Raw genomic sequence first — 26,743 nt, 5'->3', positions numbered from 1 at the left:
CCAGGCCATGTGCTGACCAGTGCTGTGGCATTAGTGAAAATTATAGAAAAAATAGAATATTGGAAAATTATTTAAAAATAGAATATTAGAAAATTATAGAAAAGATAGAAATTGGTTATTTCTTGTCACTTCCAGCCAAGAAAGGAATGGCCAGTCTGAAATCAGAAATCACACAGAATATATCTTTAATAAGAAAGGCACTCTGTCTTTAGCAACCTAAGTTGAATAAGAGTTCCGTAATTTTGGAAATACAGTCCGAAATTTTATATTATTCTGTCACTCAAGTTAAAGCTAACATTAGAGGATCAGAAGTCTTGTCAGGATTTCAGATGAGGTTTTACCTGTTTTTTGTTTTGTTTTTGCTTTCTTTTTTTGCCAAACTAAGGAAAATACTTATTGGTAAAAGTCCTGTGTTCTCTTTTGTTTTACGTTAGACGACCCAAGCAGAAAACTTGTTTTAGATTTTACTGCTAAGCACTAATTCTGGATCTCAAGTTTGATGAAGTCATTTGATAGGATGCAAGTGAATTGTTTTCGTATAAGGGATATGTACAGGAATAGGATATGCTTGGAGGTGAAGGCTATAATGATTAGATTATGTCAGGCACTATAGAATGATCAATTGTATTCTCAAACTCTTTCCCTCTTTGCTTGCTTCAGTTATTAAGGATGGGAAAACTAAGTCCTTGCTCTCTACAAGTTAGAGGTAACCACATGATATGATTCTTGTTAAAGTGATGTAAGAGGAAGTCTGTGGGGGAAGCATTTACCTTCTTGATGAAATATTAATAATAATAAAAGGGTAGTCATAGCAAGAGTAGTTATTGTGCTAATCTTTGAACTAAACATGGTCCCTGATGCTGCAACATCATCTTGCAACTATGAGTAACTATATGGCAAGGCTTGAATTATAGAACTGGTCACAGCTGTGATCAGCCAAATTCAATCTACATTATCTAATTCAATCTACATTATCTAGAGTGAAACATCACATATCAGATCCACTAGATAGTTTGGTGTCTTCCTCTTCCCATTCATTTTTTCCAAATCCCCTCCAAATAATTTCAAGTTGCTTGTCCCTTTCTTATCCTCCACACCCACTTCCCTCTCAGCTTTTCTACCTGAACCTTTCACTTAGAATTCAAGTTTTAAGGTTATCCAAGCCCCTTTCAAGGTATTGAATAGATATATTCAGTAATATTTTATATATATGCATATATTCAGTTAGAAAATTAAATTTAGTTAAATACTACATATATGTGACTGAGTATAGATATTTGGTCCTATGTCTATAACTGAATATATATACATATATATGTATATATATATGGTTTGATAAATAACATTAACTTACAAAAATAAGAGAGGCTACTCCTCCTCCACCTTCATAAATGACACTATCATTTAGTCACAATGCCAAAAATATGGATATCAATTGAAACTACATTTTTGGTCCTCTTACACATGTAGTTACTAATTCTTATCTATTCTAATTACAAAATAGATCTCAAATTCATCCACTTATCTCTTTGCCTACTCTCCCCACACTAGTTCAAACATTCCTTCTCACAATGAATACTTCTACAATTTCCTAACTAATCTTTCTGTCCTTACCTGTGTCTACTTCTAATCCATTGTCCATTCAACAGCTAGCAATTTTATGAAATTACAATCTAAATGTGTCTGTATTTATAAATCTTCAGTAACTTTTAGTGGCTTTTATAACTTTTCAATAAGTTTTCCAAAACACAGGTTGGCTTTTGCTAACTTCTCCAGCCTTACTTTTGCCTCTCCCTAACTCTTCAATCCACAGCCATGTTATTTATCTTTCAGTTTCATAAAGATACATGTTATCTTTCACTTCTATATTCATCTTATGTTGGGTACTCTGGAAACATACATTAAGATGAAGAGTTTCATGCCCATGTTTTACTGGGGAGTGTTCTAGGAGGAAACATCTGTAAGGGAGTGGGGCTCTCACAATTTGGGAACAGAGAGAAGCTGACCAGCAATGCAGTTGCATCTGAGGTATCGGCTGATCATATGGAGAGCTCTGGAGCTGGGATAGCTCTTTAGATTGCCTCTAACTGGAGCAAGGAGTTTGGGCCTTTCCATCCCCACATTGGCTTTAAGCTGTTCCATGAAAGGTAGCATGACCTTGGGCAAGGAGATACCTGGAGTGGACGGAAATTCCCAGTGAAGGATACAGACTTGAAACTTTAATAGTAGATAATTCTCTGCATCTCAAGAGGGTAGCAGAAACATTTATATATGTTTGTTTATGCTGTTTCCTTTAAGTAGAATATTCCCTCCCACCCACCACAATTTTCCAGCTAAGCTCTAGTCACCCTGCAGATCTCAATACCATGTGATTTACTGTGCAGTGCCTTTGCTGGCCCCTGATTCTTACTGAGGCTCCCTCTTAACATGCTCCATGTTACACAAAACCTCCCACTCCTAGAACTTATTAAACTGCATCAAGATTATGTATTTATTAAAACTCTATGGAAACATAAATTTTCTTTCTCACCAAGTCCTCTCAGAGCCCAAAATATGATCTCATAATACTTGGCACAAAATGAGTATTTGTTTGCTGAGTGCATGAATTGCACATTTTTCCTGTTTCATTAAGTTCTCTTTCTGTCTTCCTATGACTCTTTCAAAATCAGGATAATAATGAGAGAGAGAAAATAGAGTGGGACAAAATCTCAATTTAGTATACTTTCTAAAATTTTTCTCTAATCTCTATTTATATATCCTGCTGGGGAAAAATTTACTAATCCCAGCTTGCACCAGATTTTGAATTTCACGTTGGTGGTATTTTAGTCAATGACACACTTGATTCAAATACATATAGATTATTTTGACTGCATTAATTCCATCATATAATCTCCTCAGCTGAGAAGAAAAATTAGTAAAGTCATAAATCAATGATTTCCTCACTCTTTTATACATATGTTATGAATATTAGTCAGATTACTATTTTCTTAATTATATAGAGTAATACAGGAAAGCACTTTGGGTGTCTAAAGCCCATGGTGAAATTAAGATACATTGTTATGAAATCCAAGACATTCTTACTTACACATGGATGATAGCATAAATGTTGGAAGCAAGGTTAAAAATGACTAACTTAGACAAAAGCAGCCTAAGCAGAAATGGTATTCTCTACCTAGGATAATATTCAGCTTACATTAATTTCCTATGATTTATTACTAGATGGATGTGTATCAACTATACCCAAAACCAGAAACAATATTATGAACTTCACATGCTAATCTCTGGTTGATTTCCTGGAATGTTAACACCATATTTTACTGCCTACTCATGCCAATACACGTCAGAGCACCCAAATACGAAATATTTGCTCATTACATTTGATTTTGTAGAGATAAAATAGTCATCAATTTAAATGATAATTAGTGACTTTATGCAAATTACGTTTCCATTTACACGTGATCTCTTAATTCAAGCATTGTGTCTTATATTTCCAATATTCGATTTTAGAGGACTCAATCCAAAGCAATGTTTTTTTAACCAACAAAAAAATTGCGAACGATGCACTTGCTAACGGATTCCCAAGTACTGTAAGAAAAGCCTGGTTGAGCTCTGTGTGGATGCTGTGGCTCCCAGCATAGCATCAAAGAGCCCTATATAAAACCCCAAGCCTGTAATTCTTGTCAGCTTAACAAACTTCTAAGAATCATGCTCCAAAAAGGTGAATGAGCATTTTAAATTGTTCTTTGATTTTTTGCTTGTAAACATAACGTTTTAAATTCCCATGACCCAATTTTAAAGTTGCTGAATATAGAGTTGTTCAGAGTGCCTTAGTAACTTAGAATTTAATGCAATGAACTACCTACGAAAAAAAAATATTTTACTTCTCTTATCTTGCCCCAAGGCAACCTGATTATAAAATTTTCACTTTCCCACTGCCCTTGGATAATATTATTAGTCATAACTACTTAGTTGGCTGTCCAAAAGAACATAGTATGAGTAATTTGGTAAGTCTATAAGGCATTATATTACCAGCCCATTTTTCAAATGCAAAGTTAGGCATGACAGAATTAGTGAAATATAGAAGCACTTCTAGGTTTCTTTAACCTGTAAAGATCATATTTTTTTGTTAAGTTTATGTTCAGCTGAAGTTCATCCATCTACCATTATAGTATACATTTCATCAATTTTTGTTGGTAATATTATTAATTTCTAAAAGTTATGTATATCCTTGTATTCACCTAGACTACTTATAATTATATATAGTTATGTATTGAAAAAATTATGTAACATAAATATTCTGCAAGAAGACAAAGTCTAATAATAGATATCAAAACATAATAAAGCTCTATTTGTAACATTGGATTCATCAGATTTCTGTCTTAAGTAGCATATACTGGCTCATACTATAATGTACTTTTGACTACATCAATTATCAATGCCTACTAATAATTTTTTCTTTAGATAATATAAAATACTAAAATAATTTCAGAAAAAATATTTTCAGAGATATCTAATTTTAGGAACATTTTTATATAACGGCGAATTCTTGAGCTTCTATGTGTAATAGATATGAAAATTCAATTAACAAGACTATTGATTGAAACTTACACAACACAGTTTATAACTATTTGGTTTTATAAAGAGGTTATTATTTTGAAAATTTACTCTTGACTTCAGTGTTATTTATGCCATGTTTTAACATCGTTATAAATATCCTCAAACCTTTTCAAATCAATGGGAATTTTAGGTAGGTAGAAACAAATATCTTACTAAACTCCATATATCTTGAGTATGTTATTAGTTGTTTTTTTTTTATCTATTTTTTTTTATTTCCATAGTTTATTGGGGAGCAGGTGGTGTTACGTTACATGAGTAAGTTCTTTCATGGTGATTTCTGAGATTTTGGTGCTCCCATCACCCAGGCAGCATACACTGCACCTTATTTGTAGTCTTTTATGCCTCAACCCCTTCCCACTCTTTCCCCGTGAATTCTCAAAGTGCCTTGTGTCATTCTTATACCTTTGCATTCTCATAGCTTAGCTCCCACTTACGAGTGAGAACATATGATGTTTGGTTTTCCATTCCTGAGTTACTTCACTTAGAACAATAGTCTCCAGTTTATCCAGGTCGCTATGAATTCCATTAATTCATTCCTTGTTATGGCTGAGTAGTATTCCATTGCATACATATACCACAGTTTCTTTATCCATTTGTTGATTGATGGGCATTTGGGTTCATTCCACATTTCTGCAATTGTGAATTGTGCTGCTATAAACATGCGTGTGCAAATATCTTTTTCGTATAATGGCTTCTTTTCCTCCGGGTGGATACCCAGTAATGGGATTGCTGGATCAAATGGTAGTTTTACTTTTAGTTATTTAAGGAATCTCCATACTGTTTTCTGCAGTTATAGTACTAGTTTACATCCCCACCAGCAGTGTAGAAGTGTTCCCTGTTCACCACAGCCACGCGGTGGTGGCTATTTTGGCCATTCTTGCAGGGGTAAGGTGGTATTGCATTGTGGTTTTGATTTGCATTTTGCTGATTATTAGTGATGTTGAGCGTTTTTTGATATCTTTGTTGGCCATTTGTATATTGTTCTTTGAGAATTGTCTGTTCATGTCCTTAGCCCACTTTTTAATGGGATTGTTGTTTTTTTGTTGATTTGTTTGATTTCATTGTAGATTCTGGGTATTAGTCCTTTGTCAGATGTATAGATTGTGAAGATTTTTTCCCACTCAGTGGGTGTCTGTTTACTCTGCTGACTGTTCCTTTTGCCATGCAAAAGCTCTTTGGTTTAAGTTCCAACAATTTATCTTTGTTTTTATTGCATTTGATTGTGGGTTCTTTGTTATGAAATCCTTGCCTAAGCCAATGTCTAGAAGGGTTTTTCCAATGTTATCTTCTAAAATTCTTATAGATTCATATCTTAGATTCAATTTCTTAATCCATCTGGAGTTTATTTTTGTATAAGGTAAGAGATGAGGATCGTGTTTCATTCTTCTACATGTGGGTAGCCAATTATCCCAGCAGCATTTATTGAAAAGGGTGTCCTTACCCCACTTTACGTTTTTGTTTGCTTTGTCAAAGATCAATTGGCTGTCAGTATTTGGGTTTATTTCTGGGTTCTCCATTCTGTTCCATTGGTCTGTGCGCCTATTTTTATACCAGTACCCCACTGTTTGGTGACTATGGCTTTATAGTATAGTTTGAAATCAGATAGTGTGATGCTTTCCGATTTCTTCTTTTTCTTTAGTCTTGTTTTGGCTATGCAGGCTCTTTTTTTGGTTCCGTATGAATTTTAGAATTGTTTGTTCTAATTCTGTGAAGAATGATGGTGGTATTTTGATGGAAATTGCACTGAATTTGTAGATTTCTTTTGGCAGAATGATCATTTTCACAATATTAGTTCTACCCATCCATGAGCACAGGATGTGTTTCCGTTTGTGTCACCTATGATTTCCTTCAGCAGTGGTTTGTAGTTTTCCTTGTAGAGGTCTTTCAACTCTTTGGTTAGCATATTCCTAAGTTTTCTTTTTTTTTTTTTTTTTTCAGCTATTGTAAAAGGGCTAGAATACTTTATTTGATTCTCAGCTTGGAGCTACTGATTTGTGTACATTAATTTTGTGTCTGGAAATGTTGCTGAATTATTTTATCAGTTCTAGGAGCTTTCTGGAGGAATATTTAGGGTTTTCTAGGTAAACAATCATATCATCAGCAAATAGCAACAGTTTCACTTCTTCTTTACTGATTTTGATGCCCTTTATTTTTTTCTGTTGTCTGATTGGTCTGGCTAGGACTTCCAGTACTATGTTGAAAAGGAGTGGGAAGAGTGGGCATCTTTGTCTTGATCCATTTCTCAGAGGGAATGTTTTCACCTTTTGCCCATTCAGTATTATGTTGGCTGTGGATTTGTGATAGTTGGCTTTTATTATATTGAGGTATGTCCCTTCTATGTTGATTTGGCTGAGCGTTTTAACATAAAGAGATGTTGGATTGTGTTGAATGCTTTTTCTGCATCCATTGAGATGATGATGTAATTTTTATTTTTAATTGTTTACGTGGTGTATTACGTTTATTGACTTTCATATGTTAAACCACCTCTGCATCCCTGGTATGAAACCCACTTGATCATGGTGGATTATCTTTTTGATATGTTGATGGATTCCATTAACTAGCATTTTGTTAAGGATTTTTGCCTCCGTGTTCATCAGGGATGATGATCTGTAGTTTTCTTTTTTGTATGTCCTTTCTTGATTTTGGTGTTAGGGTGATACTGGCTTCATAGAATGATTTAGGGAGAGTTCCCTCTTTCTCTATCTTGTGGAATGGTGTCAGTAAGACTGGTACCAATTCTCTGAATGTCTGGTCAAATTCAGCTCTGAATTCCTCTGATGCTGAAATTCTTTTTATTGGCAATTTTTTTATTTACCATTTTAATCTCCCTGCTCCCTGTTCAGGGTATCTAGTTCTTCCTTATTTAAGCTAGGAGATTTGTATCTTTCCGAGAATTTATCCATCTCTTCTAGGTTTTCTAGTTTGTGCACATAAAGGTGTTCATAGTAGCCTTGAATAAACTGTCTTATTTCTGTGGTGTCAGTTGTAATATCTCCCGTTTCATTTCTTATTGAGCTGATTTGGATTTTCTCTCTTCTTTTCTTGGTTAATTTTACTAATGGCCTGTCAATTTTATTTGTCTTTTGAAGGAATCAGCTTTTTGTTTCATTTATCTTTGTACTTTTCATTTCAAATTTATTTATTTCTGCTCTGATCTTGGTTATTTCCTTTTTTCTACTAGGTTTGGGTTTCGTTTGTTTTGTTTCTCTAGTTCCTTGAGGTGTGACCTTAGATTGTCTGTTTGTGCTCCTTCAGACTTTTTGATGGCTTTAAGGCTATGAACTTTCCTTTTAGCACCATCTTTGCTGTGTCCCAGAGGTTTTCATAGGTTGTGTTCCTATTGTCATTCAGTTCAAATATTTTTTTAATTTCTATCTTGATTTCATTTTTGATCCAGTGATTATTCAGGAGCAGGTTATTTAATTTCCTTGTATTTGCAAGCTTTTGAAGGTTTCTTTTAGAGTTAATTTCCAGTATTATTCCACTGTGGCCTGAGAGAGTGCTTGATATAATTTCAATTTTCTTAAAATTATTGAGGCTCATTTTATGACCTATCATATGGTTTATCTTGGAGAAATTTCCATGTGTTGCTGAATAAAATGTATATTCTGTGATTGTTAGATGGAATGTTCTGTATAGATCTCTTAGTTCCATTTGTTTCAGAATATAGCTTAAATTCATTGTTTCTTTGTTGACTTTCTGTCTTGATGACATATTTAGTGCGTCAGTGGAGTATTGATGTCCCCCACTATTATTTTGCTGCTATCTACCTCATTTCTTAGGTCAATTAGTAATTGTTTTATAAATTTAGGAACTTTAGGTGTTAGGTACATATATGTTTAGGATTGTGATATTTTCCTGTTGGAAAAGGCCTTTTATCATTATGTAATGTCCCTCTTTGTCTCTTTTAACAGCTGTTGCTTTAAAGTTTGTTTTTTTCTCATATAAGAATAGCTACTCCTGCTCTCTTTTGGTGTCTGTTTGCATGAAAGGTCTTTTTCCATCCCTTTACCTTAAGGTTATGTGCATTCTTATGTGTTAGACCAGTCTCTTGAAGGCAGCAGATAGTTGGTTGATGCATTCTTATCCATTATTCAATGCTGTATCTTTTAAGTGGAGCATTTAGGCCATTTACATTCAAAGTTAGTATTGAGATGTGAGGTATCATTCCATTCATCATGTTTTTGTTTGCCTGTATACTTCATTTTTTGTTGTTGTTGTTGTTTGTTTTGTTTTTTAAACTTGTATTTTTGTTTTATAGGTCCTATAGGATTTATGCTTTAAAGGGGTCTGGTTTTGATGTGTTTCCAAGATCCGTTTCATTATTTAGAGCTCCTTTTAGTAGTTTTTGTAGGGGTGGCTTGGTAGTTGTGAATTCTCTCAGCATTTGTCTGAAAAAGAATGTATCTTTCCTCCCTATATGAAGCTTAGTTTCACTGGATGCAAAATTCTTGGCTAATAATTGTTTTGTTTAAGGAGGCTGAAGATAGGGTCCCAATTCCTCCTAGTTTGTAGGGTTTCTGCTGAGAAATCTGCTGTTAAACTGGTAAGTTTTCCTTTATAGGTTATCTGGTGCTTTTGTCTCACAGCTCTTAAGATTCTTTCCTTCATCTTAACTTAAGATAACCTAATGACAATGTGACTAGAAAATGATCTCATTGTGATTAATTTCCCAGGTGTTCTTTGTGCTTCTTTTATTTGCATGTCTAGTTGTCCACCAAGGCCTTGGAATTTTTCCTCAATTATTCCCCCAAATATGTTTTCCAAATTTTTAGATTTCTCTTCTTCCCCAGGAACACCAATTATTCTTAGGTGTGGTCTTGGTACATAATCCCAGACTTTATGGAGGCTTTGTTCCTATTTTCTTTTTCTTTTTTCATTGTCTCCATTGGATTGCATTCATTCAAGACCTTGTCTTCGAGGTCTGAATTTCTTTCTTCTATTTGTTCAATTCTATTGCTGAGACTTTCTGGATCATTTTGCATTTCTATAAGTGTGTCCATTGTTTCCTGAAGTTTTGATTGTTTTTTATTTATGCTATTTATTTCCTTGAAGAATTCTCCCTTCACTTCTTGTGTCATTTTTTGGATTTCCTTACATTGGGGTTTGCCTTTCTCTGGTGCCTCCATGATTAGCTTAATAACTAACCTGCTGAATTCTTTTTCAGGTAAATCAGGGATTTCTTCTAGGTTTGGGTCCATTGCTGGTGAGCTAGTGGGATTTTTCTGGGATGTTAAAGAACCTTGTTTTATCATCTTACCAGAGTTGGTTTTCTGGTTCCTTCTCATTTTGGTAGGCTCTGTCGGAGGGAAGGTCTAGGGCTGAAGGCCGTTGTTCATTTTCTTTTGTCCTACAAGGTGTTTCCTATGGATGTGGCTTCCTGAGAGCCAAGCTGTAGTGATTGTTATCTCTCTTTCGGATTTAGCCACCCAGCAAGTCTAGCAGGCTCCAGGCTGGTACTGGGGGGTTGTCTACACAGAGTCTTGTGATGTGAACCGTCTGTGGGTCTCAGCCGTGGATACCAGTACCTGTTCTGGTGGAGGCGGCAGGGGTGGTAAAATGGACTCTATGAGGTCTTAGTTTTGGTTGTTGAATGGACTGTTTTTGTGCTGGTTGGCCTCCTGCCAGAAGGTGGCACTTTCCAGAAACCATCAGCTGTAGTAGTATAGGGAGGAACAGGAAGTGGGCAGGGCCCTAGAACTGCCAAGAGTGTATCCCCTTTGTCTACAGTTACCACGGAAGAACCATTGACTGGGGGCAGAGCTAGGTGTGTCCGAGCTTAGACTCTCCTTGAGCAGGTCTTGCTGCAGCTGCTGTGGGGGATAAGGGTGAGCTTTCTAGGTTAATGGAGTTATGTTCCTAGGAGGATTTTGACGTCTCTACTGTGCCATGCAGGTTGTCTGGGAAATGGCAGGAAGCTGGCAGTCACAGGTCTCACTCAGCTCCCATGCAAGCCCAAGGGCCCGTCTCATTCCAACCATGCCAACAGCAACAAATGTTTCCAGGCAGTGGGTGAGCAGATCTGAGAACTTGTCCCAGGCTACCTGCCTCCCAGCTGCAAAAGCAAATATGGCTTTCTTTCTTCCCCTGCCCGTGGAATCTGCACACCAGATTCATGGCCTCCCCTGAGTTCTGGCCAGGAGCCTTCTCGATCAGTTCAAATTGTTACAAAGTTCAGCTGGAGATTTCCTTATCCCTGTGGCCTTTTCCCAGCATCTCTGGCTGCTCTCACAAAGGCCTCTAACTTGCTAGGGGACCGGGTGAGTTCCCAGGGCTTTTCCCACTGCTTCCTCTACCCCTATATTTTGCTCAGGTCTCTAAATTGACTCAGCTCCAGTTAAGGTCAAAACCTTCTCCCATAATCTAGGCCTTCAGTTTCCCCAGTGGGGGCATGTATTCGGGGGCTGACAATCTCCGTTTCCTTCTTCCACAGTTTGGGCACTCAAAGTATCTGGGGTGTCTCCTGGGTCCCGCAGTAGCAATTTGCTTCCTTCGGGGTGTCTGTGGGTCTTATTAGGTTTCCCAATTTATTCCTGTGGTTGTTCTGGAGCAAAAACTCATGATGCGAGCCTCCACACGCTGTTCTATCTGTCCGAGTCAGAGCAGAAATCTAGTCCTGCCTCCTGTCCACCATAATCCCCTCTCTTTTTTATCTTTTTGAGACTGAGTCTTGCTCTGTCACCCAGGCTGGACTGCAGAGGCACAATCATGGCTCAATGTAGCTTTGACCTCCCAGGCTCAAGTGATCCTTCCACTTCAGCCCCCACCACATCCAGCTAATACTTTTTGAAACTTTTTGTAGAGACAGAGTCTCAGTATGTCGCCCAGGCTGGTCTTAAACTACCAGGCTCAAGTGATCCTCCCACCTCAGCCTCTGAAAATGCTGAGACTATAGCTGTGAGCCACCATGTCTGACCATGATTTGCTTTTACTTACAGCTTTCTCAAAGATAATTTTCCTAACCGCCTTTGTCTCAGGCCATGTTCTTGATGTTTAGTCTTATCTCATTCAATATTCAAAACAACTCTATGAAGGTCATTTAATATTTCTGCCTATTTATAGAAAACCAAGGTTTAGAGGATATATTTAGTTTTTTCTAACTTCAAAAATGAATTCGAGATCAGAGCCTACAGTTGAATCACATCTATCTTATTTACACATTCTTGTTGTTTAATATTATTTTATACTACTTCAACACATTAGAAGAATGGTTCAATTCTAGACAATTGTATTATGTTGAAAATTTCAAAGATCCAAAATTTTATCTAAAAATACTGTTTCTGTACAAATTAAGGTAGAGACAAAAGGTAATATTTAATGCTTTGGGCTGTAATAAAATCTAATGCTTTCTGAGAAAGTCACATCCAAAATTGAGCCTGATTTTTTTGTACCATTTCCTATGCCAGTTTTGTGTGAAATATTAATAGTCCAATAGCTATAACAAACCCATTTTTCTTTATTAGTGAGCAATGTAGAATTTGTCCTTTATATCAGGAAAATGAAATAAAAACTTCCAGAAAAATGAAATAAAACCTTCTAGAAAAAGACAATAATCATGATTTTTCTTTTATACTAAATACAAATCTGCTCCATACCAAATAAGACTGAATTTTTCTACCTATTAAATATCTCATCTGATCTAAAAGTTACTTCTTTGTGTATCTATTATCGTTCTTCCTTTATGATTCTTATCAATATAGAGTGAGTCAAAAGTCTATTGTTGCTTTTCTTATTCAATATTTTTGTAACACATTTTATACTTGTGTTGACAGTTAAATAGCTTTTATTGAATGATTAACAATTTGCTATGGTTTGGATTGTCTATGCTCCCTTGAAATTCATGTATTGATATCCTATGCCAGAAGGTGACCCTATTAGAAGAGTAGATCTTTGGGAGCTGTTATGATTGGAATCAGCACCATTAAAAAGGAGAACTCCAGAAAGCTAACCAGACCCTCCATCATGTGAGCACAGTGTGAAGGCACCATCTATAAGGAAATGAATCCTCACCAAATGCCAAATCTGCCTGAGCCTTAATCTTTAACTTCTCAGCCTCTAGAACTGTGAGAAATAAGTGCTTATTATTAAATCCCCATAGTCTATAACTATGATATTTTGTTATGGTAGTCTAAATGGACTAAGACACAATGCTACCATGAAATTTTGCACACTATAAAATTATTATAATGAGTGTTATTTCTTTTGTTAAACACATAAATGCAGTGTGGATTCTATCCAGTAGAAAGCAATACCTGATTTTTTAGTAAATAATGGTAAGAAACATCTCTAAAATAATAATTAAATTGAGTCATGTATCTCAAATAAGGTCCTCTATTTACTCAACAAATATTCTTTTTTTAGCCTTCTATGAGTTAAGCATATAACAAATTCTTACATTAATATGGGCAAGTTAAATAATTACTAAAGTTTTACACAAATGACAAAATTTTGATGGCTGATGAAGAAATATAATTGGGCTATGAGAAAAAACAGAGGTAGACTATGACTTGGTCAGGGGCATTAGAGAGGACTTTCCTTAGAAAGTGACATTCCAGTCGAATTTTGAATAATGAGATGATTCGTACAGAGGATATGGGTGTCAGCGTTGGAGAGGGGTTTGCACAGTTTCCAGATTAATAAAAGAACCTCACTCCCACATGTGACTTTAATGAATACCCCAAGTTGTAAGCTTAACATCCCACGTGCTTTGTAATCAATTCTGTGTCTGCACAGACTCATGTCTCCCATTGGGCTAACATAGCAACAGGTACATGGAGTGTGTATAGGAGGGGTGTGGATTAGAGAGAGTAGGTTATCTCAGAAAGCTTCCTTGTAAGGGGGCTCAAAAAAGACTAATAAGAGAATTGGAGATTAAGAAGGAAAGATTGCTCCCATTCTACCTATAACCAGTCTAGAGTTAACAAAATTATTGCACACACAGAGATTTTTGTTAGAGTCCCATATTTTGTATGTATAGGAATAATCCATGCGGCCTATAATTTGTAAAACTACACTTTTTATCATAATTAAATGCAGTGTTACAGGCATTTAATATTAACTACATGAAGAAAAAACTAAAACAGTAAATATATTTATAATATAAAAATATAATTAATGACTCTTAAAGCTGACTATCCAGGTTCATGTTTTTTTTTTCTTTCTTAAAAAAAAATGTGTTTAAGTTCCTTGTAGAATCAGGATATTAGCCCTTTGTCAGATGAACAGATTGCAAAAATTTTCCCCATTTCGTAGGTTGCCTGTTCACTCTGACAATAGTTTCTTTTGCTGTACAGAAGATCTTTAGTTTAATTAGATCCAATTTGTCAATTTTGGCTTTTGTTGCCACTGCTTTTGATGTTTTAGTCATGAAGTATTTGCCCATGCCTATGTCCTGAATGGCATTGCCTAGGTTTTCTCCTAGGGTTGTTATGGTTTTAGGTCTTACGTTTAAGTCTTTAATCCATCTTTAGTTGATTTTTGTATAAGGTGTAAGGAAAGGGTCCAGTTTCAGTTTTCTGCATATGGCTAGCCAATTAGTTCAACCATTGTGGAAGACAATGTGGCTATTCCTCAAGGATCTAGAACTAGAAATACCATTTGACCCAGCCATCCCATTACTGGGTATATAGCCAAAGGATTATAAATCATTATACTATAAAGACAAGTGCACACGTATGTTTATTGCAGCATTGTTCACAATAGCAAAGACTTGGAACCAACCCAAATGCCCATCAATTATGGACTAAAGAAAGAAAATGTGGCACATAATCCATGGGATACTATGCAGCCATAAAAATTGATGAGTTCATGTCTTTTGCAGGGATATAGATGAAGCTGGAAACAATAATTCTCAGCAAACTAACACAGGAAGAGAAAACCAAACACTGCATGTTCTCACTCATAACTGGGAGTTGAACAATAAGAACACATGGGCACAGGGAGGGGAACATCACACACCAGGGCCTGTCAGGGGGCAGCATGCTAGGGGAGGGATAGCACTAGGAGAAATACCTAATGTAGATGACGGGTTGATGGGTGAAGCAAACCACCATGGCATGTCTACACCTATGTAACAAACCTGCACATCCTGCACATATATTCCTGAACTTAAAGTATAATGAAAAAACTAAAATTAAATAAATTAATTAATTAAATAGAAGCTTTTAACTGCTATCAGCAAAATGTCCATTTGAGAGCTCTGTACACTAAGTTGCAATGGTTTGGTAATATTAATTAATATTAATATTGATTTAAAAATTCAACAAGTTAAGAAATGTGCAAAGGATATGAGCAAACAAATCTTAACAACCAATAAAAAGAGACAAAAGAAAGTTTATCTTTATGGTTATCATCCAAATAACAGAAAATTATGACAACAAATAAATAGTGTCTTAGATCATTGAATTGAAACATTGAAAAGTATATATCCAACACTGATGAAATGCCAAGGAATCGGGCATTCACAGATAACTGCCGGAGTGATTCTAATGGATAGTGGTTAGCACTTTGAAAATTGTAGCTTAGCACTAATCATCTGAGAGTGCAATTTCACTTTTTATTTTACATCTTAAAAATAATCTTATATGCACATGAAAATAATTTCTAACCTAATAAAATTATTTAACAATAAGCAAACATTTATAACAATCTTGTGTCTAATGACACAAAATCAAATAGCAATACATTTTCAGTTTTGCAAAATAAAACAAGCGAAACTCAAATGTATTTGTAAAAAAGTCCATGGGAGATAGGATATGAATTAAAGAAAAAAAAGAAAAGCATTTATCTGGTGGGTGGTATCACGATTGATTTATTTTGCTTTATCTTAAACATTTGTACAATTATCAAATATTTACCAGTAAGTTTTCCTTTTAATCCAAGTTAGGCAGACTGAAAACCAAGTTATTTAAGAAGTAATTTAACATATGATTCAAAATCTAAACCTTGTATTACCTTTGACTCTTGAAAAAAGAAGTGTATATTTCCAAAGCTTGCATTGTTAAAAATCATTTGTACGAGTACTTCTCACAAGTGGTGAATAAATCATCTACACTCTTCACAGCTGACATTCTCTAAGTACAATGATAAAAACGACTGAGTAAGAAGACAGCTTACTTCACTTGCAGCCCTTGTCATTCTAAGATTTCGTAAGCTTCTACAAGCCACTTGGCCTCACTGGACCTTAATTTTCTAATCAGGAAAGCTCATAATCATATCAGTCTCATTGTTGTAGCACATGAAATTCTATGCAAGTATTTAAGGCGTTAGGCAAATATAAAAACATGTTATCTTCTCTGAACTTGTACTGAGCAAGCTGTCTGGTATCTTTGTTGTGATGTGATGCTGTGTCACATCTCCTTAGGTGTCTTCAAACCTATCTTGAAGTTGAATCTTTGCAGGTGAGAAGTTTTGTCTCTCTTTATTCATTATGTAAGTCTACAAAGGATGCTATGTCTTTTTTCCATACAAACAACTTGAAGGAAAGGAAAAAAGCAAGAAGTATGATAGGAAAAATAAATCTATACCCTAATCCCCAGGACCTATGAATGTTACCTTAAATGGCAAAAAGTTCTTTGCTGATGTGAGTAAGGTAAGAATTTTATGATTGGGAGATTATCCTGGATTATCCCGGTGGTGGAACATAATTTACAAGGGATTACTTTCTTATAGGAGTTAGGAAGAAGAGCAGAGAGATTGTAGAAATGACATAGAGGCGAGTACTTGGACTGATGGAAAAAAGGGGTGGCCAATCAAGGAATATAGGTGGCCTCTAAAAGCTAAAAAAGGCAAAGGAAAGGTTTTCTCCCACTAGAGTCTACAGAAGGAACCAGCGCTTCCTACACCTTAACTTTATCCCAGTGAAAGTGATTTGGAATTTTCTCACTTGAGAACTGTAAGAGAAAATAAATTTGTGCTGTATTAAGCCACCAAGTTTATAGTACTTTATCACAGCAGCCATAGGAAACTAATACAAGAAAGAAGGAGGGGGAAAAAAGAAAGAAATAAAGAACATTGTCACAGCAGCCTCGAATCCAAAAATTATACAGACAAACCATCAAAGAGCTATTTCATGAACTTTCTGGCTACTGACCACAGGGGTTATGTTGTAAACAGTAGCCTACATTTAAAATTGTTTTGAATGCTATTTTTAGCTTGCTTATGCCACTATAAGAACAGATATGGTCAAGCCCATTTTATGTCTAAAGAAAGAAAAGTTCTAAATCTTGTTTGATGAAGTGGTTTCTATGGAAACAAACTTCAAATCCTAATATAAGGGAAAAAAGAAAATATTTTCAGATAACAAATTAAAATTACTTCCTTTAGCCTTTAATATGGGTTAAAATTCAAAGGTTAATTTTAGCTCATGAAAAATATGTAAATACAATTTGTTCTGTAGAAAGTTTTACTTGGACCTAAAATTTTGTTGTTAAGACGATGTGTAATGTGTCTTTAGGTTATTGAGCATTAATATGTATTATATCTTTATAGATTGTACTAGTTTTCTTGAATACTAATGCTTGTTTTGGGTCATATTTTCTTCTTCTATCTTTTTTATGCAATTGTTAATCGTAGCACCCATTTGAAGTGCTTTGTCATTAACAAGTTTCGTATGCAGGTCTATAAAAGCTTTATTAGTACAATGAAATACACACTAAAGGCAAAATGCTCTGACATAAAAATTTCTTTTTGTCAGTTTGAAAATATTTGGTGGCGTTGTCCTTGTTTTTTTACATATGACATCCTACTCACACTCACTGTTCACCCTCAGAAAAATTTTACAATTCTGATATTATGAGGCAAGAACTGTTTTAATGTGTATTCTTTTAAAGCACTGGATTTATTGGCATCACTGTAGAACACATAAAGGTTTTGGTGTATTGTGGCAGGAAAGGAAAATGGTCCTTAGCTCCTAAGTCAGGATAAAATTTCTGCACCTTTGTGCACTGTTCCCATAATTGGAATAACTTAATTAAAAGCTTGCTGAGCTCTTTGTGTCTGATAACCTGTGCAATCTTATTTAATCTCTTTTCTTTTTAAAAACAGAAAAAAAAAACCCTCTGGTATAAAATCAGTCTAGAATGATTTTATCTTAATCTCCTTTAGTAATTTATTTTTCTCATTTTAATCCTTAACATAGGAATTAATGTTGAGATTTTACAACCCTTTGATTTATCTAGGTCGTCTCTCTGTATGCATCCATCAACATCATGAGTTATCTTTTGTTGCATTTAATCATGTGCCAAACATCCTGCTCCAGGCTTTACATGCATAACTTACCAACAGGTAAGGTGCTTTTTCTTAATCTTTATTTTATAAGTGATAAGATGGATCCTGTGAAGAATTCGTAAGCATACTCATGGTTACATGGTTACTAAGAGGCAAGCTTCAAACTAGCTGCCTATCTGATGAGAATAAGGTTCTTCAGTTGCTGCTCTCCACACCCTGCAGTTTTACATTGTAACCTGTACACAGGCAGAGGGAAAGGAAGAGTGATATCACAAAAGAGAGACCCTTGGAAAGGGTAAATGAGAAGCGGCATAGATGAAGAGGTACTACTCCAGAAGCATTCACTGAAACAGAAAGCAGGGTTGTCAGAGCAAGGATGGAGCAGGCGAGATTCACCAAGAAATCAAGTGCTTTTTGATTTTCTTTCTTATATTTTGCTTTTCTTTCTTATACTTTGTCTTTAAACATATAAGTACTCAAAAATTGCAGTATCTTTTGAAAAATAATTTCCTTGTTTTAAGGCACTTTCTAGGACCCTTGAATATGTTCATTAGCATCCTAAAAACAATGATTATTTGGGGAAAAATTATGCAAAGTTTAGCCATTCAAAAGGAGAAATGTGGAAATGGTCTCTATTATTTTGAGTTACTTCATGTTTCTAATTGTAGGTCTGTTGTTTACGAAAAATAATTTGTTTTTCTTAGATATATTTTGTTTACACCATGTTATTTGTTAAACATTTTTGACAAACATCCTGTAACTCTTTCAGCAACTTATTTTATGCACAATTGATCTGATCAACCCATTCGGTCACTAAGTTTACACCAAAATAATTATCTACAGATAAAACTAATAATAGCAACACACACACAAAACACATACACCCCTCTTGCCTAAATTATGAAAGCTATGTTAAGAAAATTATTGTCACAATGCAGCAAGTTACACAATTTTCTTAATTTCATAGCAGAAATATAATGACTGTGATATATATAGGAAATTATACTTTTTATTGTCTCTAAAACATTATATTCTAAGCAGGACAGAGTGAAATACCTCCTGATACTCATCGAGTGCTGCAAGTGACAAAGACCACAAGAAAAATACAAATAAAATTTGCAGTGGTCCTCAGAGCTAGACATATAAACTAAAAACTCTAATGCAAAGCTGTATTAAAGATGTCAAATATACAAAAGTCAAATTCAGGTTTACTGATTTCCAAAACATAATTTTATGTATGTGTATAAGTATTTATTTATTTAGTCAGGGTCTTGCTGTATATCCCAGACTGGAGTGCCGTGGTGCAATCATAGCTCATTGCAGCTTCGAAGGAACGCCTAGGCTCAAGCAATCCTCATGTCTCTACCTCCCAAACGGCTGGAATTGCAGATGTGAGCCACATTGCCTGACCCAAAACAGTTAATTTTAAGATCAGAACTCAGATTGTCTTTAATTTGTAAATATAATATAAGCTTCACTGCTTTCTTCCCACCAACCAAAAACTATTAACCATTTTTCTCAAGCCTCTCTCAGATGTAGCCCAGTCTTTCTGTTCTCAGAGTATCTGATATCTGAGCAGTTGTAATTGCAGCTACCTGGCACAGTAAGGATATGTGTAGCCCCTAAAACAATTTTGATCCTCCGACAGGAGACCTACAAACACTGTGCTACCATTTCAGGTCTCATGAAAGGAAGATGCTTTGGCTCCTTGAAAGGATCCATTCAGATAATGAGTTACTATTCTAAAACTCTGAGCTGTGAATAAGCGATCTACACATTAATGAGACCAGTTCATTTCCTGATATATCCTTGATCTTATTAAAATTAAAGAGTTACAAAAACTGCTGCCATATTGCTACTTCTCAAAAATGCCAAAGAAATAACATTTTAATGACTGGTTTGGTTTTGCTGTGTCCCTACCCAAATCTCATCTTGAATTGTAACTCCCATAATTCCTACCTGTCTTGGGAGGGACCTGGTGGGAGGTAATTGAATATGAGGGTGGGTCTTTCCCATGCTGGTCTCTTGATAGTGAATAAGTCTCACAAGATCTGACGGTTTTATAACGGGGAGTTCCCCTGGACACATTTTCTTTGCCTGCTGGTGAGTGACTTTGCTTCTCCTTGGCCTTCTGCATGATTATAAGGCCTCCCCAGCCATGTGGAACTGTGAGTCAATTAAACCTCTTTCCTTTATAAACTAGTGTCAGGTGTGTCTTTATTAGCAGGGTAATAAATGGATTAATACAGTGGCTTATAAATATTACTAATAAACATGTAAATTTTATTTTTTCTGATTTGAGTCTCAACTAAAAAATTAAGTTCCTTGCTATTGTTCTAAGCCATTTCATACTCCAAATAACTGAAACGCCTTTCACTTTTGTTGAAAAGGGTTGGGCTATGGAAATGAAGGATCAATCATATCATCCAGCTTCAGCTTAAAAAAATACTAACATCATTCAGAATAAAAATTAACTTAATTTTTGAATTATTCCTTTTATTCTTAACCATGATTAGAGTTGCTTTGTTAAAAGTGTTTTGGCTCACGCCTATAATCCCAGAACTTTGGGAGGCCAAGGAGGGCAGATCATGAAGTCGGGAGATCAAGACCATCCTGGCTAACACAGTGAAACTCTGCCTCTACTAAAAATACAAAAATTAGCCTGGTGTGGTGGCACGCACCTGTAGTCCTAGCTACTCAGGAGGCTGAGCCAGGACATTTGCTTGAACCTGGGAAGTGGAGGTTGCAGTGAGCTGAGATCACACCACTGCCCTCCAGCCTGGGCAACAGAGCAAGAATCCATCTAAAAAAAAAAACAAGAATGTTTTAAATTAAATTTATAGTAAATTGGGATTATAAAAATATAAATTGCATATAATTTAAGCACATGATTAAAATATTTTATGTTGATTTTGAATAAACTAGATAAACAAAATTAATGTTACCAGCAGGAATGTTTTTCTAAAATACTGCATTTTTACATGTTCAGAATGATTTTTAATTCATTTTGATTGGAGCAAATTGCTTACTCTCAAGAGGTTGGTAGGCATTAAAGATTTCCACTTTAGTGGTTTCCTGTGACATCAGTGTTACATCTATGAAAAAATCCGTTTCCTTAGCAACAAGAAGCAAACTGTTCAAGGCAGCCAACAGAAAAAACTGAAATGTGTTTAATGTTAAATACCAGAGCTTAATATGGATATTATATTCATATAGACTAGAGTGGTGAATTTAAAGGATTTCAAATACCCCATAAACAGAATGTAAAGTACTATACTGCGTCAATAGATAATAACTCAAACTCTGATTTTAGAGGTACAAAATGTAATGCATTTCCCCTGTATAGGGAAAGTGAAACATCAGGCATATTTTACTGAAACTCTGACGCTTATGATTCTCAAACCAGAGAGTTATTTTACCATCCTTGGACTATATTTCTACCTCTATAATATAAATGACATTGATTACTTTGGGTGTAATGTTCTTACAATTCTGACAGTCTATGATTTTATGATTTATGCCTCTCAAGTTGTTTGGTGAAGATTTGACCACATGAGACTTCTATAGATAATGTAGTATAGCCCCTTAGCCTCTAAAATAAATGAGATTATGATAGTCATATGCTGCTAAGGTGGAGAGGCAGAGTGAGATATTCATTCTGTCTATACTTAGGTGTTTACTAGTACTTTATTGGTAGTGACTAGGGAGTTGAGGGTTAATGAAGAAAAGACAACATGCACTAGTGTTTAGGCTCCATTTTGGAAAATGTTGTCATATACAATTTGAGCCAAATATTAGTTCATATAAAAATCCAGGTTTCCGAAAATGATCCCTGGAATTTGGTATTGGTAGGAGAATATTGAAATTTTAGGCAGTCCTTAAGAGCTCCCTTCTCCTAGCACTGTACCCTAAGAAAGAAGAAAAATGGGGCCACGTGTCTGCATTTTTCACACTGATTGTGTTCTTTGGCTTATTTAACTTTTGGGTTAATTTTTTTGTGTTTTTTCATATTTCCATAAAGGATCTAACTGGGTCTGCCTTGTATTTGTTATGGGTCTCTCACTCTTCTAGATAACAGCAACTCCTTTAGGACTTAAGCTCATCTGTAAGTACAATCATTCTCACACTATCCCACCCAACTCACAAATAAGGGTATGACCAAAGAAAAATAAAACTGGCAGGTAATGCAATACAAACATCATTTTGTGCATCATGAGTATCTCTTCTAAACTAAATATGGAAAATCTAGCCATCAAGGATAGTGGTTGAAAGTACAGATTGAGAGCAAAGCCCAGCTGCTAAAAGTAGTGTGAATTTGTGTTACTTTTCTCTAACGATGGTACCACTTCAAATTAACAGCAGAAAAGATTCTTAGATTTATAACGCTGTCAGAAGTATCAAATACAAAAATCCTTGATTAGCATAATGCATAGTACTTTAGACTCATTCAGTTCATGTTAAATATAATTATTTTTGCTATAATCAAACTAATCCAGTGATAATCATTATAATTGTAAAGCACTAACATAAATAAGGTATACTTTGACTTTGTGAATTAGCAAACAAGGGATTTGGTATATACCAAAAAGCCCTTAGTCTTTACAAATTTACCTCCAAATCTATCTAGCAACTAATTGGCATTTCAGTATTTTATATTGAAGCTATTGGTCCTTGGGACATTTATTTGTTTACCTTATTTCTGGAGTCTCTATTGTTGAACTCTGTCTCACGAGCACTAATACACATGAATAAGTTCTCTTGAAAACCTGATAATATTGCCTGCTATAAACCAAGAATGTTCACTAGGCTGTCAAAGATAACGATATTGAATTTCCTGAATTGAGAATGAAAAGAAAGTTGCATAGGGGGGAAAAAAGTCATCAATTCCCTAAAGCTCTAGGACAGGTGACCACAAAGGAACAAAATTGTCATCCAGAAAAAAATGGCACTAAGCTAAAGATAACTACACAGACAGAGATTCATTTATCCTACACCTTTGTAATGTCGTCTTTTAGACACAATGAATCAGAGAGCATTAGGAAGTAGACAGTAAGTAGAAGGCTTTTTTTCTGGTAAGTAGAGAGCATAATTTCCTTTCAGAGAAAATATCTCAGGTTTTGCAATAAAGCACTCTCCTGCCTGAAATCTCCTAAATGTGACCTAAGGAAGTCATATTCCTCAAATAATTTTACAGGTGTCCTTTATAAGTACAATAGTGCCAATAATAACAGAATTCACAGTTCTCACTATGTGGTTAGAGAGAATAAGAAAAGTAATCTCTCTAAGATTTTTCACTAACAAAAATCTCTATTATTGAGCACTAGTTGGATATTTCCTGAAAGTGGGGGACTATGCCAGATAATTTCTTGGAATCACTTCAAGATCTAAAATATGGAAATTGATGTTGACAGTCATTACAAAATGTAAAGAAAAATAAACATATTGAAATATACTATTGAAAAGTAAAACTGCCCTATCTACTAGAAATATAGATGTGATCCAAAAGTTTGGCCAGCCGAATCATTTGATTCAAGTCAGATATAAATGAGGGTAGAAGCATGATTTAAAAAATATTAACAGAGATAAAGTGACTCTGAAAGTAAAAAGAAAAAATATTTTTGATTCAATAATATTTCATCACTGAGGTCAGCTTCATCTTGAAGTTGCATGAGACTTGGTGTCTGTTGAGTTGTAGGCTGGGATTAGATGTGATAAAGATGGCTGAAAGGAATTTGCCTAAAGTTTTAGCTGGGAGGGATTTCTATGTACAGAAATAAAAAGAAAAACAGGAATTTTCAACTAGTAGATAGAGAAGAATTAGGAAAAGCTTTACCAACATCTCATATTCGAGGATAGGCATGGTAAATGGCAGTCATGTGGCTAATGTAGAAGATTCCCCACAATCAAACAAGTTAAATAGCCAGGTCTTCTAAAACCTAATTTGCTCCTAAATCCAAAACAAGCATGGTCATTTTGGTGACAAACATAGTGAAAGACCGGTGCCCAGCCTTAAAGATTTGCCCATAGCTATTAAATTGCCAAATTTAAATCTTAGAAATAGAGGATGTGGCAGGCAATATTAGCAGTCAACTTGATTCAACTGAGGGACGACTAGATGGAGGGCAAAGTATTGTTTCTGGGTGTATTTGTGAGGCTGTTGATAAAGGAGACTGACATTTGAGTTGGTGGACTGGGAGAGGAAGACCCACCCTCAGTGTGTGTGGGAAACTTCCAATAGGCTGCCAGTGTGGCTGGAACAAGGCAGGTGATAAAAGGTGGAATTAGGTTGCTTGCTGAGTCTCCTGGTTCTCTCTCTCTCTTTCTTTTTTTTCCACGCCGGACGCCTGCTTCCATTCCTCCTCTCCTTGGACATCAGACTCCAGATTCTTTGGCCTTTGGACTCCAGGACTTGCACCTGTGGCTTCCTAGGGGTTCTCAGGCCTTTGGCTGCAATGTTGGTTTCCCTGGCTTTGCACTTGGTCTAAACCATCAGCAACTTCTCTATTTTCCCTGCTTGCAGACGGCCTATCGTGGGACTTCACCTTGTAATTGTGTGAGGCAATTCTCCTTAATAAAATCCTTTCTATATACACATGTATCCTATTGGTTCTGTCCCTCTGGAGAACCTTGTCTAAGACGGAGGATTAAATAATTTTTTTGTTCTTTTTTAATAGATGCATAGTAGGGTGTTGCTCTGACAACCAGGCTGGAGTGCAGTGGCTTACTTGCAGGTCCCTGGAGGCTCAATCTCCTGGGCTAAAGTGATCCTCCTTCATCAGCCTCTGGAGTTGTTGGGATTATAGGCACACATCACCACACCTGGCTAATTTCTAATTTTTTTCTTTTCTTTTCTTTTCTTTTTTTTTGAGATGGGATCTCACTATATTGCCCAGACTGGTATCAACTTCCTGATCTCAAGAAATCCTCCCACCTCAGCCTCTTAAAGTGCTGGGATAGCAGTCATGAGCCACTGTGCCCAGGCTAGTAAAAGATTTTGGAAATCAATGTATTCAGAACCAGACTTCCAGCAGCAGCAGGATGTAGAGGAAACTAACTCTAGATCTGACCGCCCCAGATGAGATTGTCATAAGTGAAGACAGTGTCAGGGCATTAGTTAAAGCAACTGAGGCCTCACATAATGCTCTAGAACCAGCCTGTAAACTGGAAGTCTCAGAATTTTTTTTTATATAAATCTCTGGCTCTATAGACTAGACCAAATGCAAAAAAGTTTGTTGAAATCAGCTTTAATTTTTCTTTTATTTCCATAGGTTTTTGGTGAATAGGTGGTATCTGGTTACATGAGTAAGGTTTTTAGTGGTGATTTGTCAGATTTTGGTGAACCCATCTCCATAGCAGTATACAATGAACCCAATTTGTGCTTCTTTATCCCTCAACCCCTTCCCACACTTTCCCCCGGAGTACCCAAAGTCCATTGTGTCATTCTTATGCCTTTGCATCCTCATAGCTTAGCTCCCACTTACGAGTGAGACCATACATGTTTGGTTTTCCATTCCTGAGTTACTTCACTTAGAATAATAGTCTCCAATCGCATTCAGGTTATTGCGAATGTCATTAATTCATCCCTTTTTACTGCTGAGTAGTATTTTGTTGTGTATATATATATATATATATACCACAATGTCATTATCCATTCATTGATTCATGGACATTTGGGTTGGTTCCACATTTTTGCAATTGTGAATTGTGCTGCCATGAACATGCATGAGCAAGTATCTTTTTCGAATAATTACTTCTTTTCCTCTGGGTAGACACCCAGTAGTGGGGTTGCCAGATAAAATAGTTCCACTTTTAGTTCTTTAGGGGGTCTCAACACTGTTTTCCATAGTGGTTGTACTAGTTTACATTCCCACCAGCAGTGTAGAAGTGTTCCATTTTAACCACATTTACACCAACATCTATTAGTTTTTGATTTTTTGATTATGGCCATTCTTGCGGAAGTAAGGTGGTATTGCATTGTGATTTTGATTTTAATTTCCCTGTTTATTAGTGATACAGAGCATTTTTTCACATGTCTGTTGGCCATTTGTATATCTTCTTTTGAGAATTGTCTATTCATGTCCTTAGCCCACTTTTTGATGGGATTTTAACTTTTTCTTGCTAATTTGTTTGAGTTCATTATAGATTCTGGATATTGGTCCTTTGTCAGATTTACAGATTGTGAAGATTTTCTCCAACTCTGTGGATTATCTGTTTACTCTGTCGACTATTCCTTTTGCCGTGCAAAACTCTTTAGATTAATTAAATCCCAGCTATTTATCTTTGTTTTTATAGCACTTGCTTTGGGTTTTTGGTCATGAAATGCTTGCCTAAGCCAGTGGCTAGAAGGGTTTTTCCAATGTTATGGTCTAGAAAGGTCTTAGATTTAAGTCCCTTGATTCATCTTGCATTGCTTTTTGCATAAGGTGAGCAATGAGGATTCAGTTTCCTTCTCCTGTACGTGGCTTGCCAATTATCCCAGCACCATTTATTCAATAGGGTGTCCTTTCTCTACTTCATGTTTTTGTTTGCTATGTCGATGATCAGTTGGTGTAAGTATTTGGGTATATTTCTGGGTTCTCTATTCTGTTCCATTGGTCTATGTGCCTATTTTCATACCAGTGCTGTTTTGGTGACTATGGCCTTGTAGTATAATTTGAAATTAGGTAATGTGATGCCTCCAGATTTGTTCTTTTTGCTTAGTCTTGCTTTGGCTATCCAGGCTCTTTTTTTGGTTCCATATGAATTTTAGGATTGTATTTTCTAGTTTTATGAAGAATAATGGTGGTATTTTATGAGAATTGCATTAAATTTGTTGATTGCTTTTGATAATATGGTCAATTTCACAATATTGATTCTACCCATCCATGAACATAGGATGTCTCCATTTGTTTGTGTCAGC

The sequence above is a fragment of the Nomascus leucogenys genome, chromosome 20 (genome assembly GCF_006542625.1).
Source record: "Nomascus leucogenys isolate Asia chromosome 20, Asia_NLE_v1, whole genome shotgun sequence".
In the NCBI taxonomy this organism is placed as follows: Eukaryota; Metazoa; Chordata; class Mammalia; order Primates; family Hylobatidae; genus Nomascus; species Nomascus leucogenys.
The sequence above is the reverse complement of the archived record's forward strand: the minus strand, read 5'-3'. Positions refer to the sequence as shown.